Source organism: Cebus imitator, unplaced genomic scaffold, assembly GCF_001604975.1.
Source record: "Cebus imitator isolate Cc_AM_T3 unplaced genomic scaffold, Cebus_imitator-1.0 Scaffold26, whole genome shotgun sequence".
NCBI classification, from domain to species: domain Eukaryota; kingdom Metazoa; phylum Chordata; class Mammalia; order Primates; family Cebidae; genus Cebus; species Cebus imitator.
In genome coordinates, this window is record NW_016107341.1 from 8,284,224 (window position 1) to 8,301,119 (window position 16,896).

The window sequence follows — 16,896 nt, forward strand, 5'->3', positions numbered from 1 at the left end:
ATTTATGTGTGCAATAATTCAAGGCTTTGTGCAAAATTTTTTACACAGTAGGCTCTTCACTTTTAATCCTCTGCTATATTCTTACCTCAGTATCTCGCAATCAGAAGAAATGAATAAGATGAACTAAATTGTCTCAGTCATCAGAAATCGTTCCCCAAACCATCCAAATATCATTTGTGAGGCCATCTACGCAAATGACAACTCCATTGCTTGCTCAATTATCCATGCAATTTTCCTACAGCTTGTCAGTCATCCTACTTTTATTCTGGAGGAATTCAAGCAGTTATGGAACTTCAAGAAGGTGAGGAATAAGAAAGGCAGGGCCATGGGACAGTTTTACTTTTCCTTTCTGTTCAGGTTTCCCTAATGGCCCTTTACTGAGACAGAACTGGCAAATACTATAATTATCACCTGCTGGTTTTACTGGAGGAACCCCACCTTGGGTTCACTGAAAGCCTCACACATCTCATATGAAATCTTGAAAAGTATTCATTCAAAAGTTATATAAGAACCATCCAGTACATGGAAGAAAATGAGGTCAAGATTGGAAGCATGGGGTTTTGTTTTCTTTTATTTGCTAGGATTATTGAGCATTATATTATGAAATTGAAAGAGAAATACTAGTAATCATTATTGAGCGTTATGTTATGAAACTGAAAGAGAAATACTAGCAATATGCATAATTTGATAAAAAGTGGCAGTATTGAGTAGGGCATAATTGAAACTCCTGATATTCATTGTTACTGACTTAAGAAACATGTTTGAACTGATATTTTGCTTTTTAATGTGTTTACAGAAAGTGGCATTATAAATCAGGTACAAACACACATGAACACACACAAATCCACACATACAGAGTGGGGTGCTGGAGGCGGCTAGCACTGTCTTGAAAGAGACATTTGTGCACATCTTTTCCCAAATCCAGTTCAGTGGCTTTGAGTTGATAGCTTGAAATTTGCCATAATGGGCATATTTACTCTACAAAAATGAGCAAGTGATACAAATCAATGTGTTTGTTTGCTTGCTTTTCATAGAGCCAGTTTTTGAACAGTAAGCAGTACACATTGTCATCACAGGCATTCTTTTCTCAAGTTTCCATGACTGCTGCAGGACTGTTTACATTTATCTGCAATGGTTTTCCAGTCACTTAAGTAAGATGTGATTTCTTAATATCTTTATTTCTAATTTCTGTCCCAGAGGGTGGCAGTATAGTGCAGTAAAAAGTACCTGTGGGCTTTGTATTGAAAGGTGTTAATCCATGTTCTGTCCCTTTGGGTCTTCGACCTTGGGAAAGTCACCCAAGCTTTCTGAGCCAAAAATTCTTCCTCTCTAAAATGAGTATAGTACTATCACCAAGGGGATTGAATGGGATGTTGCACATAGCAGGGTCCGGCCTAGAGTCAGGTTGAGGCAATGGGAGTTCACTTCCCAGTATCATGAACTAATAGAGTTTGATGTTGAAAGCACCTCAAGAAATGTTCAACTTCTTAATCTCCTACAACCAAAATCTATGAGCCTAATGAGCTCTTGAAAAAGTTCAATATCTGTGTTTCAAAGAGAAGGGCCTTGACATTAAACAAATTATCCAAGGTAGGTCTCCTTAATCCTAACACAGTGATTCAATCAAAACTTTCTCAACTATTCTGCAGTACCATCTTCTGGTCTCTAGATAGAGCACGTAACTCTTTCTTCTTTCTCTTCCCTCTTTTCTATCCTCTCTTCTTCTTCCTTTATCTTTCCCTTCTTTCTCAATCCAATTTAATTTGATTTTGGTTTTAAGTTGCTTGGGTGCTTTCAGGAAAGTAGATCACTTGACCAAAATGTAGATCTTCTGCAAGAGCACATTACTTAAATAGTGAGAGACATTTGGGCAAATGTCAGGTGAACTAAGGGGATGTGGGCAGATCAGGTGACACATGGACAATGATCAAACCTGGGGAAAAAAGTAGCTACTCGGTGGATGAATGACTTCTTTAAAAGACTAATGGCTGGACACAGTGGCTCATGCCTGTAATCCCAGCACTTTGGGAGGCCAAGGCAGGCAGATCACAAGATCAGGAGTTCGAGACAAGCTTGGCCAACAATGAAACCTCGTCTCTACTAAAAATACTAAAAATTAGCCAGACGTGGTGGCGCGTACCTGTAATCTCAGCTACCCAGGAGGCTGCGGCAAGAGAATTGCTTGAACCTGGGAGGCAGAGGTTGCATTGAGCCAAGATTGTGCCACTGCACTCCAGCCTGGGCAACAGAGTTAGGCTCCCCACCCCCCTCCCAAAAAAAGGCTGAAAAGGAAAGTCCTGTTTCCTGAGAAACTATTATATGCTAGATTCTGTTATAGTAATTTCATAATTATTTTTATTTTTTACAATATACCTGAGAGATTAGATATTGTATTCTGTATTTTACAGATGAGGAAATTAAGATTTAAGGACATTAAGCTATCTTGCCCAAAGTCACACAGCCTGTGATAGAATTGCCATTCAAAACCAAGGCAGCTGTACACTGTCTCTTTTTCCAGTGCTAGGTTACCCAGGTCAGAGTATATAGTTTCTAAGCTTTCCATTTTCCATTACTCTAATTTGAAATTGGACTTTATGAGAAATATGCTCAGTTAATTCAGTCCTTTAAATAGACATTTTAGGCCATAGTTTACATGTTCCAGAAATTATTTTTAGTTTCTACTTCTAAGAAATGTTTTTATCTTGAAAGATTATACAAATCATCCAAAGTCACCAAGACAAAAAGTAGCCCTACTTTAGATAACCACATACTAATTTACACAGTTTATTCTACTGAATTTTGATTTTGTTATGAAGTGAGAATCAAAAGCAGGAAGGACTCTAAGGGAATGGGGAAAGTGGCACCGAGTGGAATAAAGTGCAGAGAAAAGAAGTGGAAGGTATGGACAATAAACTGCGTTTCAAAATTTCGTCCAGGCTCAGCTCTGGCAAACTTTGTCTTTGCCCCATTTATGCCCATCTTATTGGGTTCACAAGGCAATGTAGATGATTATGGAAAAGCATGATCCTCTGGTGAAAAGATCCCAATTCGGCCTGGTTTGCAGAAATCAAAACTGGGATGATTCATTATGAGATCAGAAATGCAAATCCATAAAGAGCAGCTCAAGAACGGAATTTATTCATGATCACCTGGTACAGACAGCCCTTCTACTTGTGCTTCGGTCCTTTCAATCATGTGAAGCATATTGTTAATATATGATGAATTACACTCAGAGGACTTAGAAATCATCTAGACGGGTCCTTCCGTGTGCAACAACTGATCCTGAGACTTGTTTATGGAGAAGAAAGACTAATAAAGGAGAAAGCAGTTTATGTTCCATTTTACTTTATATACTGGAAGGTATTTAAATGGATGCCTTTACTTTGACTAGGGCCCATTATGATAGTGTGTTTTATATCAAGGTAATTGGCTCAAAATATGCAATTTTATAACTTGAAACCAGTAAAAGAAAATATTGTAATAATAATGGTGGAAGCTAGCACTGTGCACTTATTTAGAACAGTGTCTGGTACGTGACAAGCTTTGGCTATAATGATAAGTAGGAGGAAGATGATGATGGTGATACTGATGGCGGTGGTGAAGATTATGGTAGTGGTGGTAATGGTAGTAGTTATGATTATGGTGGTCGTGATGATGATATTGATGGTGATGGTGATAATGGTGGTGGTGTACCAGGCACTGCGCTAACCTCCTTACATACATCGTGTCATTTAATGCTTGATAACTCTATACAAGTGATATGAGGACTGTTTTACAAATGAGTAATTTATCTGGTACCACACAGCTAGGAAATAGTGTAGTCAGGGTTGCCGAAGCTGTGCCTCTTTGACACTATGCTATATTTAGAGGCTTTTCTTAAAACATATGTTTTGGCTGGTTAGTTTAAAGAAAAACCCAAAGGATGATTTTGCTCCTTTTTGCTTTTCTTCTCTTAGAATGGGGTAATCAAACTTTAACCATTTTCTATGATATTTATATAGGCACCCACATCTTCAAGTAGAGCAGCATACATTTGACAGTGACAGAAAATGTATTAATTTGTCCTAAACAGTCAAAAAGAAGTGAATAGTCCATGAAACAGCGTGAGAAATTTCCCATAGATCCTGGCTCTGCAAACACCATAGCTGCCAACCCAAAAGTAATGTACATACACACTCAATGTTCAATCATATCATATATCAATCATTTAGTTTACCCTCACACAAATCATCAAGAGTAGGATCTTTACCTGGTAGGATCAACAACTTTTATTTTATTGAAAAAAGAAGACAATTTTCTCGAGGTTATGCTTATCTATAGTTTGCAAAAATGTGACCATCATAATTCCCATGCAGAATTTTTCCCATTGTGAGATAAGATTTACTATTTATTTGGTTTTGATTTTACATGAGCACAATGCCATATCTACACTAAACATGTACTTAACTGACAAGTGTGATACGTACTTAAAAGAAGTTTTATTTGTCAGTAAACTTAGAATGTACAGACATGTTCCATGGAAATAATGAAAATACTTAATTAGAAAAAAGACTTGTTTATAGGTAAAGCAGATATAATTGCTTTTTAAAAAAATGAATAATTAGCTTATTGCTAAAATGCAAGTGCTGGATTTTTAGAAATTATGCACATTCTACTTTCTGCCTGCCAAAAAGAGATCACAAATATCTCAAGAGACCGTCCACTATTAATCTAATTATAAAGTAATATATGTAGTTTATGATTAGTTAAATACTAGTAAGTATAGCTTCCTAATTTGATTAATCAACAGGAGCTTGGTAAAACCAGAATGATTTAAAGCTACATAAATTATCTGAAAGCTACGTAAACTATCCTTTCTCTGGATAAGGAAAATCTCATTGAGGGATTTTGCTTCTTACTTTTTAATAACAATAATGGTAATAAAATTAATAATTAACATTTAATGAGAACATAATAGTTCTAGGCATTGTACTAAATGCTAAACATAAAATTTCATTTGATCCTCATGGTAAGTCTATGAGATAGGTCTGGAAACTGAGGCACAGAGAGTTTAGATGACTTGCCTTTGGTCATACAGCCCAAAAATGACAGAGAAAGGCTTTAAACCCAGAGATAGAGTCCAGTTCCTAAAATGGAGATATTTGCAGGTTCACAAGAGAGTAGAAAGCAAAACAGCTAACAATGCTCTCTACTAATGTAATCAACAACTAAATTTTGGTTTCCAGGTGATTCAAGAATAAGGTATAATACAATGTTAACTGCATAGCACCAGTTGCCTTGAGTCTTCATCCAGAAACTGCACTTACTAGTTTTCTGACCTTCAGTGAGTTCTTTAGGTTTTCCACACTTCATTTTCCAAGTTATCGTGACAATTAAAAAAGCCCAATCCTTCAATATTAATAGAAGAACCTTATATTAGTATTTTTTATTTCTGCTGCTGCTGTTGTAATAGCTATATACCTTAAGTTTAAACTGTACTAGAGATGGGGTAGATTCATGTGCACAATGTTATCAGGGAGTCCTTAGAGATAAAATAGATAAAATATAGATGGAGAAAGGAAGGGAGAGTCCATTTCAGGAAGGGGAATCAAAGGCACAGATGTAAAAAAGTCCCTGGTGTCCACAAGAGATAATAGGTCTCTCAGTTGGTTTCATAACAATCTTGGGTATATATACAACTCCGTATGTAACTATCCCCATTTGTCTAAATTTCCTGATTAAATTTTGGCCTTCCATTGGCCTTTAGGCTTCTATATATATAAGTGTGGCATTCAAAATCAAATATATATCTCTACTGACTAGTCAAATGGATAGTTTCTTAGCGGTGTCTGTATTATAACATAGCAACTAGAGTAAATGAAGGTAAACTTTTTCTTTCGTGGTGACTTTTTCTCTTCCATACCCTCATATTCAGTTAGTCTCCAGGTTCTGCGAGTTCCACTTCTGAAAAGCATCGGGGACATTTAGTCTTTTCTAATACTGGCCTACTCAAGCCTTCTTAATCATTTTTTGCTTGAACTGTTGTATCTGTATTGGATATGTTTAGGTGTGTCTGCCTTGCCTGTGGTCTTCTCAGAAAATCTTTGCCCAAGCTCCTGCAAAGTGAATGTGAGACACTGGCTATAACTGATGCGATCAGGAGCAAACTAAGGAAATCAGCACAACCAATACAGTCTTTGCCCACTGATGTTAGAATTGACAAGACAACACGGCCTTGGAGGTGACAGGATGCAAGAAAAGGAGGCTGGTTAAGAACAGGAGACAGGTGCTGGGCGCGGTGGCTCACACCTGTTTACCCAGTATTTTGGGAGGCCGAGGCGGATGGATCACCTGAGGTCAGCAGTTCGAGACTAGCCTGTCCAACACGGTGAAACCCTGTTTCTACTAAAAATACAAAAATTAGCTGGGTGTAGTGGTGGACGTCTGTAATCCCAGCTACTTGGGAGGCTGAGGCAGAAGTGCTTGAACCCGGTAGGTGGAGGTTGCAGTGATCTAAGATAACACCATTGCACTCCAGCGTGGGTGACGAGCAAAACTCCCTCTCAAAAAAAAAAAAGGAAAAAAGAATAGAAGACAGGAAGAATCAAAGGGGGCAATTATACAGCTTCTAATGGCAGGGAGAAGAGGATTCTTGGGTTTTAGTGGCTTCTTAGCCCCAGGTCCTGTGAGGCTTCATATAGTGTTACTGTGCTTCCTATGTTACAGCTAGTGCTCGACTTAACGACCACGATTGGGACCGGCAGACCGGTCGTAACACGATTTGGTCGTAAGTTGAGTAGGCTATATGTATAGTTGAAATGGTGCATGCACAGATGGTAGTGCTGCCGGAAGCTGGTCCGCACTGTCGTACGCCCAACCGGGAGCAGTCGTGGCTAGCAATTGTGGTCGTAAAGTCGAATGGTCGTAAGTTGCATAGGTCGTAAGTCGATCAATACCTGCATCTGAAAAAGCTCATTGTTATTGCCTTTTGTAGCATTAATACTCCTTTATTTGAGCTAGCTGAATTCTGTTGTTTCACTCAAATATTCTCTACAACAGCTTTTAAATAGTCTTTTTTTTGTCTTGCCTCTCTCTAAACCAATGATTACCAACCTCAGCTATATTGGAATCACCTTAGAAGATTAAAATCAACAGTAGTGCTGGGTTCTATCCCCAGGTATTCTGATTTAAGTAATTTAGAGGTGGGCTGTAGTTGATTGGTTAAAATCTCTACAGGTGATTCTAGTACTCAGCAAACACTACAAAACCAGTGTTTCCAGAAACTTTCTGATAGTAATTGCCTGGGATACTACTTGTAAATAGATATTCTTGGACTTCTCCTCTAGATTTGGAATGGAACCCAGTGATATACATATTTACTATAATGTACAGGTAATTCTTATAATTAGGAAAGTTTAGAAAACACTTCTGTAATCTGCCCGTCACCTTGCTGCTAAAATAATCTTTGTAAAACATATAATTTTCTAGCCAAAGAACTTTAAATAACTTGTTATTGCATCTTAGACGAAGCATAAATTCTTGGGCAGAACATACAAGATCACTCACAGCCCGTTAGGTTTGTTCATGTTTTTTGTGTCTTTTTGCCTGAAATCCCCTGCCTTTGCTTTCTTACCTAGAAAACTGACACATACTTAAAGGCTAAGTTCAAGGGTTACCTATTCTATGTGACTGTCCTGCCTCCAATTAAGGAGAATTTTTCTTCTTTTTCTGACATTCCATAGCACTTGGTACTAACATCTATTATATGTTAGCGGGGACATGTTTTCAGTTTCTGAAAAAACACTGTTTTCTTTTCCTTGTACTCCTCAGTGCCTCGTATAATGCCTAGCACAAAAGAAGTGCTCAATGAAAGTTAGTTGAATAAATGAGTGTGTTAGTAAAGATTTATTCTACCCTATGTCAGCACTTCAGTTTATTCCCTGAGTACTGGACTGAATTTTGAAAAGTTGGCTAGCATTAGTTGCTATACTGTTTTTGCTAATTAATTTTAATCTTTTTTTTTTTTTTTGCACTGGCCTGTCATTGGTGAGTTTTAATAGGCCTCTTTAAGTCATGATCTTTCTATTTTTTAATAGAAAATATATGCAGTCTGCATTCCATGTTTATCAAGTCTCTTTGTTAGAATAGCATGGAGCCTGAAAGTTGCCATACACCAGTGTTTGGGTTAAAGCTCACACATTATCTGATCTAAGGTAAGATGTCTTTCTCACTCTCTGTCCCTGCCAACATTTTGCACATTCAAGGAAAGTGACTCCATGGCCAAAAGAACAAAAGCCAGGGGTGAAGTAGGGGAAACAAAACAAAACAAAACAGAACTCTGATTAAACGCAAAAGGAAAACAGCCAATGCTAGAGGGAAAAAAGAAAAGGTGAAAGAGCAGCAGATTTGGTTATTAGAAGCTATAAAGTGAAATCCTTTATATTTTTTTCCTATAACATTTTAGGTCTTTCTAAATTTGCCTAAGGCAACTTAACTTTTCGAGGGAAGATTTTTTTTTTTTATTGTCCAGTGTTTTGGTGCCAATTTTTGTAGCACAAACTGAAGCTAAATTTGCAGCCAGTTAGCATATAATTTATTTTAAAAGCTTAAATAGGATCTTTTCCATGCAAGGTAAAGCTTTTAAAGTACAAAGCCAGCAAGAGCAGTGAATAGTTCTTACTCATTTTAGGTGTTGATGGAGTGGATTGGGTGTATTTCAGCTGGCGTCCTCAGTCCAAGCAGCAAATGCAACACTCTCTGACATCGTTCTGGAATGAGGGAGAGGCTCTTTGTGTAAGAGTTTGAAATGTTATCTTTTGTGGCAAGGATAATGTGATTTTATGTCAGCTCTCCCCGTTTTCCTCTTTTGCCGTGGCACCAGCATCATCGTGCCCTTGAATTGAGAATCCATGGATACAGCACCAATTGCCAAATAAGAGTCTTCTTCTGATGCTTGTTGGTCCTCATTCTAATTATCACTTAGCTTTACAAAGTACTTTTTATCTGAGTGTTCCAAATAAATGACTGATTCTTTGACCCTTGAAAGAAAATGGTATTATCTCATTTTTCTTTACAGTGTTCATAACAGCAGATTACATATCTTTTCTATTCAGTGGTAGAGATAGAAAAGATGGCCTCCCCTGGATATTAAAAACTTCACAGTGGGGAGAAGGTGGTGTCAGATTTACTCTTGAGGGCTTGGTCCATAGACTATAAATGTATCTTCAGTGCTATATTAGGTTAGCACAAGGTTTTCCAGTTGTTTCTGTCTCTGGGGTACTATGTGGTCTTAGCTACCTGGACACCCTTCTCTACTAGGCTTGCTTGATTGGGTTTCAAGAAGAGGATACTTGCTACATTTATTACATTTATTTCTATTTAAGACAGCCACTGAAACAGAGGAGGGAAAAATTATTTGTCTCAGAGCAAAAAGTTACTCATTATTGAATCTAGTTCCACAATAGCAAACTATTGATTTCTACCTGTGCTATGTGCTTTGGTGTTTCTGTCACATATTTTTTTTCCTTTTACATTATTTTTATTGTCTTTTATAATAATATTTAACTTTAGGATAAGTTTAAATAGATGTCAAAGAAAAGACCCATTCGAAAAAGCGTGTAAGTAGTAAAACCACTGATTCTTTGACCCTTGAAAGAAAAAGAAACAGTTATGCTTACAAGTTTAAAAGAATTGAGTTGGATGATTCTGAAAGGATGTAGCCTTGTTATTAACGCTGAAAAGTTTAATTACATTTCATTATACTATACTAGCTTCTCTTAATTGCTAAAAGGGGACTATGAAAGCAGAAACAAAAATGCTTAATCTCTAGGAGCTAGATTTTCCTCGCTGCTTTGTAATGTAAATGTGCCTGTGTGTATATTAAAATTCACACACTCCATCCATCTCACTGGCTTTTAATGGAGGGGTCACCTGACTTCACCTAGAGCCGCCCCCCTCCCTTTCCCAGAGGAAACCCAAAAGTGAGAGACAGGCGCATAGATAACACAGGTTCTCGTGCTGAGAGATGTAAATGCCCCTGACTGACCGGGAAGGGAGCGAGGTTGCTGGTGGGGGTTGGGGAAAGGGAAACGGAGGGAGAGAGCCGAAGCGAGAGAGGGGAGAAAGAGAGAGAGGGAGAGGGAGAGAGGGAGAGGCAGAGGGAGACAGAGAGAGAGAGAGAGAGAGAGAGAAGTGCTGCATGCTTCATCTTCGAGAGGAGGGAAAACAAAAGAGCTCAGCGGCAGTTTTGTGTTGCTGTGTCTGGCTTAAAGAGGAAAATTCTAGACATCCATGTTGAACAATCAAAGCTCAGCTGAGACTACTTCTATCAAGAAAATTATTTTTATCTGCGAATGGGTTGGATCAGTACAGGTGGTTTGAGAAGACACTGACTGAGGACCATGGAAAGGTGGGAGAGGACGTGCGGCTTCTCTGCTTCCTCTGAACAGAGCTCTAGGTTAGTAAGCTGAAACTGACCCGGGTCTGGCTTAAATATCTGCATGTGTGTATGTGTGTGTTTTCTATTTATAGCCTCCAAACCCTTCTGCTCCTCAACCCCTGGGGAAGGCAGTGCCATATTCCACCAGATGTGAACCTAAACTTGATTCGACTCTCACTTCATTTGCCAAATGCCCCTCGTTTGTTTGCGGAGCTTTTGTTTAATACAGCCAGTGGAGAGCCGTCATGATGTCTCCTTCTGAGTCAGAATGTGTGTTTTAGCCCTAGATTGTCAGGTGGCTGTTTGGAGAGCAGTTAGCGTTTTGCTCCAGAAAGCTGCAATTGCATGATTAGGTTATTGTGAAATGTAAACAGCAAATATCTGCTGACTTGGCATTTCTTCTAATGTCAGAATAATTCAGAGAACCAAGTGCATTTGCCTTATCTTTATTTCCCACATAATGGACATCAAATATAATAAGTTTGAAATGGCACCCATCAACAAAGACACCCACCAGGTATCCTTCCAGCAGTGTGTTTTACCTCCTATCGAGGCAGAAGCTTAAAAAATTGATTTTATTGGGACCTGGTTGGGGGAAAAATACAATGTGTCATAATTAAAATAGGTTTAAAGCCTTTTTTAAAAAACCAGTGGGTACAGATGTGTGTAAAACAAACACATAATTTCTCTTGTTTCTTGCTGTGCAGATAGAGTGGTCTTTTGTTCCAGCATGTGTGTTTTCCTGTGTTTTTACAAAGAAAGCATTGCTTGTGCTTTCTGTGATAGCAAGAGGCTTGTATGCCAATTTGCCATAGTGCCCTGGTCAAGAATCTGCTCCATTCTGAAGTGAACTGCCTGGAGGTATTAGTCAAGAAGCTGGAGAAGGGTGGGGAGTAGGAAGAGAAAGCTTCTCTTCCTCTTTTTTTCCCCTTTGACTCAGAAGTGTCTAATTCACATGATGTTAAGAGGAAGTGGGGGGAAGCATTTAGTTTTGAATAGGATGCAGATCGGTGCCATGCAATTGCCACAGACTATATAACAAGAAGATGCTCGAAGCTGAGGGAATCACATTTGTAATGGGGACTCTTTAAGAAAATGTTCTGCGAGGGTGACTAGCTGAGTCCCTTTGGACCAAATTAAGATGCGCTCTGGCAGTGCACTAGCAGCTGTGAGCTGACATTTTCTTGTGAACCTAGTGAAAAATGGCTCCATATCTCTGTCTCGTCCCGAGGAGATGGTCTTTGAGTAGTCGAGCCTTTCCTTAGCATTGTAATTTGCTCTGATCTCTGTGTTTTCTGATGAGGACGGACTGACTTGTGGTTCCTTTTAGTTCGCTGCCTTTTTAAATCTCGGCTTGAATGGGGAGTGGGTGGTGACGGTTTTACTTTAGTACAAACTACCCAGAGCAAAGCTTGCAGAAGATTTCTTTCTGGCAATCATAGGTTTCCATTTTTAAAACAGTAGATTATATGTATTTTTGGATGTGACCTGCAGCACTTTGTTAAGTGGGCTCACAAACAATTTCTCTAAAAAAAGACTCATGCTTGTGTGGCAGTTGACATTGGGACTTTCAGCAGGGCTGACTGGTAAAAAAAACAAAACCTAGAGACATATTCCTGTATCATCCATCTCGAAAATAAAAAGCTGTGTTTTTCTGTCTTACCATGTTTATGCTTTTTTGAATTATGATCCATTGTACAAGGAAAAGGATGTGTCCCCGCGTGAGAATGCAGGGAGGGAATGTACTACTGTCCTGTACTACACATGTGCCTATTAAAGAATTCCTTCCTGTACCGAGCAGGGAGTGGAGGTGCTACAGCAGCCACACTGTTCCTTTATTTAGTCTTTGGTTTGTGAAAGCTCCAGCCAGCAGAGGCAGGATGTGCTTTAGCAGAGAGCTATGTGTTTGAGGGACTAATTAAGAGCATGTGTTGTTTGGGGGTGGGTGAAATTGGTTCTCTATTGCATAGCGTTTTAGGATGATTATGTGAGTATACAGTGGGTTTATATTTTAGGCAAGAGGTGCAGTGTTGAGGCACTATCCGCTAGAGAAGGCAGCATGAAGATGCAAAATAGTGCAATAGTGTGTGCCTTGTGCAAAAAAAAAAAAAAATACTTTAAATTGTATGGTAGTTTCCTAATTAGAGAAATCTGGAAAAACTTCAATCCTTTCTGCAAAATGGCATGGAGTCATCTCTGTGCTAGGACAAGGAAGACTTGAGTACAGTGCTTTCAACAGCATGGAAAAGTGTTTTAAGTATAACATTTGCTCCCCTGAAGGATATCCCTCCCAGTGTTTACGTCATCAACACCTTCCCATAGGATGAGAGTTAGAGCCCAGATTTTCTTGGTGTCCATTAAGAATAATTTTGATAAAGCTAAGAGCTTACAGAGGCAATAAGATTCACCTCTTTACTAAAACCATGGAAATGGAACTTTAATACAGCATGTAGATCTGACTCCTGCTTTTATACATGTAGACAATTTGACTCTGGTACATGGTGTGCTTTGGGGAAATTGATACAATTATAGTAGAACAGCAAACAAAACAATAGGTGATATAATGAAAACATGAACCTCAAAGTTCCTAAGAGGATTAGCAGGTCATTCTTAAATATTGTTGATGACTACAGGTGCAGTGGCTTAATGTAGAGAAATTGCAGATGTTCAGAATTAGAGGACCATATTTGTAAAGCTAAGAGCAGAGTTCGTTGGCTGTTGAAGAAGCTGGATGGCACTCATATTTAAACCAGATAATGTGTATATATAAAGAATCACAATCTTAGAAACTTCCCACCGATGGAATTTTGTTTTAAAAGTAGCAAAATAACTAAAATGTGGAAAATAGTTCACAGCTCAGAAACCATCAAGGGAGAAATGAGAAAATCCAGAAATAACAAAATTTTTGCAGTGACCGTTATGTGCTACCAGAACAACATTCAAGATGCCAATGAGTTCTTAATGAGAGTTAAAAAAGAAAAATTCACATTTTGAAACAAATTTCTGTGTTCCTATAGTCCTATAGCTTAGAGCTTGGAAAACAGAAAACTTCCCAAGAATAAATTAGTTATTTGTAAGATGCCTGTGGCATGAAAAGGAAAAGTTGATAAAACAATTACGTTTCAGGCAAACATTTTACTCGAACTGAATTCTTCTTGAAATATTTTTAAGCAAAGCTAACTTTCTGAGAGATCTTAAGTAGTAATGGACTGCTTTCTGACGTCCATTTTCTCTTAACACTTTCAAAGTCTACTACCCTAAACTCTATTTTCAATGTTTCAAAGCCTTATTATGTGGCAACATAACATTTAAATAAGCAGAAATATGATAAAAGACTGCACTGAAAATACTTTAATTTTATGTTCAATTTCAGGAACATTTTTCTTCTACTGTGTCTCTCCTACCTTCAGCTTTTGCTCTTAGTCACATAGCTTGTGGCATTCTAAGATCTCAGCTGCTTACTCTGAAGATAACAGATTTTTAATTGTAAAAAATAAATAAATGTATGTTGCTATTTTGACTGCATTAGGTGTACCTTAGCAAAGATTAGAACTTTGTTACAATATGAATTCTCAGCCTAAGAGTTTCACAGATAACAGAGACTAAAGCATACACTGTACATTTCAAGCATCTCGAGACCGGTAAAATATACAAAGTCAACAGTAGGACAGTTAGTTTTTTTCCCTAGTTCTCATCACAAGGAGGGCTTTCTGTCACATAAGCCTGCTTCCGAGAAGCAGTGCATTAATCTGCAGATTCTTTGCCCATTCTCCCTAGGCACACTAAGAATACATTGAATTAAATGAGTGTGATGATATAAAAAATGTTCTTAATTGGTGTTTGAAAATTTAGCTAATATTCACCATGTGGAGGAACACAATCAGAATAGTTTCTTTTTCTCTTTAAATCAGTAAAGTAAGTCAAACTTTGGAATCTTTAAGGAAACTAACAATACTGTGTACTGTGAAGTAAGAGGCTCATTGCCAGCCAGTTAGCCAATGGAGGAGAAGACGCATCATGACTCCAATTGAAGCATTGTAGCTCAGGAAGTTCCCATATTAATAGGACCTCAGCTAAGACTCCAGAGCCAGCTGCTCAGCTTTTCCCGTCTGGGACTGGGGGAGGAAATAATAATTAAATAACAGATCACTTTTGCTATAAGAAACTCTAATAGACCAGTCCTGCAAGAAATTCAGGTGTCTTTAAGATCCTTTCTGTCTGAAGTTTCTATGACTTTCTCCACGAAGCAACAAATCCCAGGTGACTTTGGAAGCCACTCAAAGATTTGTTCCAGAAGTTTGGAATGATCTTGCCAAGCACTGCCCACAAAAGCACAAAGCCAGCCAAATAAAAAAAGGCACAGGGAGGAGGGCTTTCTCTGGTTTGTAGCAGAGAACTGAACCCTCTGGGTTCTTTCACTCAAAGGACCACAAATGGTCAAATGCCAAGCTAAGGAACTGCTGGCCAAGTCTGGAGGATTCTTGATCTTGGATTCATACAGCTCTTTACGAAGAGCCTTTCTTTTAGATCTTAGAGAGCATCATATTGCCTTCTATCTCAGGGCCTTAGCACAAGCTGGTATCTCTGCCAGAACACTCTTTCACCCTCTTTGCTTGCTCAGACATTAAATTGATGCTCTCTGTAAAATGTGCTCCGGGCTCATCATGCTTTTTCTTCATTACACTTACCAGGTGTTTTGTTTTGTTTTGTTTTTTCAATGTTTCATTTTAGGTTAGTGTTATTATTTGATTAATATCTTTACCAGGAGGCAGGACCTTCTGACGTTAGGGTCCAAATTCATTTTGCTCACAACAGTATTCACAGTACCTCAAATCATGTCAACCTAGATATAAGACATGCAATAGGGCTAGGCAGGGTGGCTCATGCCTGTAATCCCAGCACTTTGGGAGGCCAACGCAGGCGGATCACCTGAAAGCAGGAGTTCGAGACCAGCCTGACCAACATGGCAAAACCTGACTTTACTAAAAGTACAAAAATTAGCTGGGTGTGGTGGTGGGTGCCTTGTAATCCCAGCTACTCAGGAGGCTGTGGCAGGTGAATCACTTTAAACTTGGGAGGCAGAAGTTGCAGTGAGCTGAGATCACTCTCCAGCTTGGGTGACAAGAGTGAGACTGTCTCAAAAAAAAAAAAAAATGTGCACTAAACATTGGTTCAATGACTGACTGAATGAATAAGTGAATATCAAGACACCAACATAGTGGGAAAAGATAGTGTAACTAGCTTTGGCTCAACAAAGAGCGATTCGCTTCACTGGGTTGGCTAGTTTGGAAACCTAATAGGTGAATACACTAGGACAGTCCCAGGATCTCCCTTCTGCCAGGATTTTCCATGTAAGAAATCATACTTGAGTGCTTGCTCTTGTGATATTTCAAAAAAGAACTTCGCTATCCATATCAACAAGTATTTAGAATCAGTCTGGCGAAATTGTAGTCCCTTTCCCTCTCCATTCCTCCTTTCTAAGATAGCTGTTTTTTTGAATCTCCCACTCCCATCACCCTTTAGTTCTTTGCATGCAGGCCCTTCTAGGTCTCATCTGAAGATGACTATGCTTTGCTAACTGAGCTAGTAATTAAGATGAGAGGCCTGAAAGCCCATCTAAGGTGTCAGCTTTATTTGAATTTTGAGCAAAATTATCGCATACTGGTTAGCACTGCCGATTAATATGGGATCTGTAAGGCATAACATAGCACAAAGCTTGCCTGTAGGACGCTGTTTTCAGTTGTGGAACTAAGACTTACTAAAAACACCTGGCAACTGCTCGAAGAGTCTGTAATCAAGAACTGGTTTTGGTTATACAGATTTTAATAAAACTAGATCACAAAGGAAAGGATTTGTAAAGAGGTGGGATCTTAAGCAAACTATGACTAGTAAGTGACATCTGAATTGTCAGAGAGGAAGAACTGTTTAACATTTGGGATGGAAAAAGAAAACATAAAATGGTCAATGGGATTTAGCACAAGATGTCTTAAGATACTACTCACATTTCCTTTCCTAAGTATAAAAGGCAAAAACAACTTTTATTTACAAATTCATCAAGATTTTATTCATTTAAGTCATAACCTGGAGACCCTGGAATTTAGGGCAGTTAGCAATTATATTCCTGGACACTGGAATTCACTTCCCATTGTGTCTTGAAGAACGTCGTCTATCTCAGCATTTAAAACTAATCTCAAAGAAGTTTTCTGTCAGAGGTGCTTTTAAAGATTCTTTTAGCAATATTGATCACTTTAATTGAGGTTTATTGAAAGTGCCCAGCACAGCTCTCTTGTGGCTCATGGTCTATAAATATATCATCATCTTATTGATAGATGGTAGAATTCCCATTTCATTACAGTCAGCCTAACACTTTTTAGAAACCTTAAGATCACACCATATCATGAGGAGGTAGAAGCATTTGTTTCCTCTGGTCTTCCACTTGTCCTTAAACTACAGCACTACGTAAGAATCATTTTAAAGTA

At 38.5% G+C, this 16,896-nt stretch overlaps 1 protein-coding gene across 17 annotated transcripts in view; it reads left to right on the forward strand.

Annotated features, from left to right (window-relative positions):
• MAGI2 (membrane associated guanylate kinase, WW and PDZ domain containing 2) overlaps nt 1–16,896 on the forward strand; it is a 1,433,352-nt gene that overhangs the window by 672,331 nt on the left and 744,125 nt on the right. The window contains exon 1 of one of the 17 annotated variants that reach the window (XM_037736561.1): nt 9,945–10,435. The exons of 15 other annotated variants lie outside the window; for them this stretch is intronic. The gene's annotated coding sequence lies outside the window, so the exon portion shown is untranslated. Of the gene's footprint in view, nt 1–9,944; nt 10,436–16,896 lie in introns of those variants that run through there. One more of the 17 variants, XM_037736563.1, reaches the window with a different exon arrangement.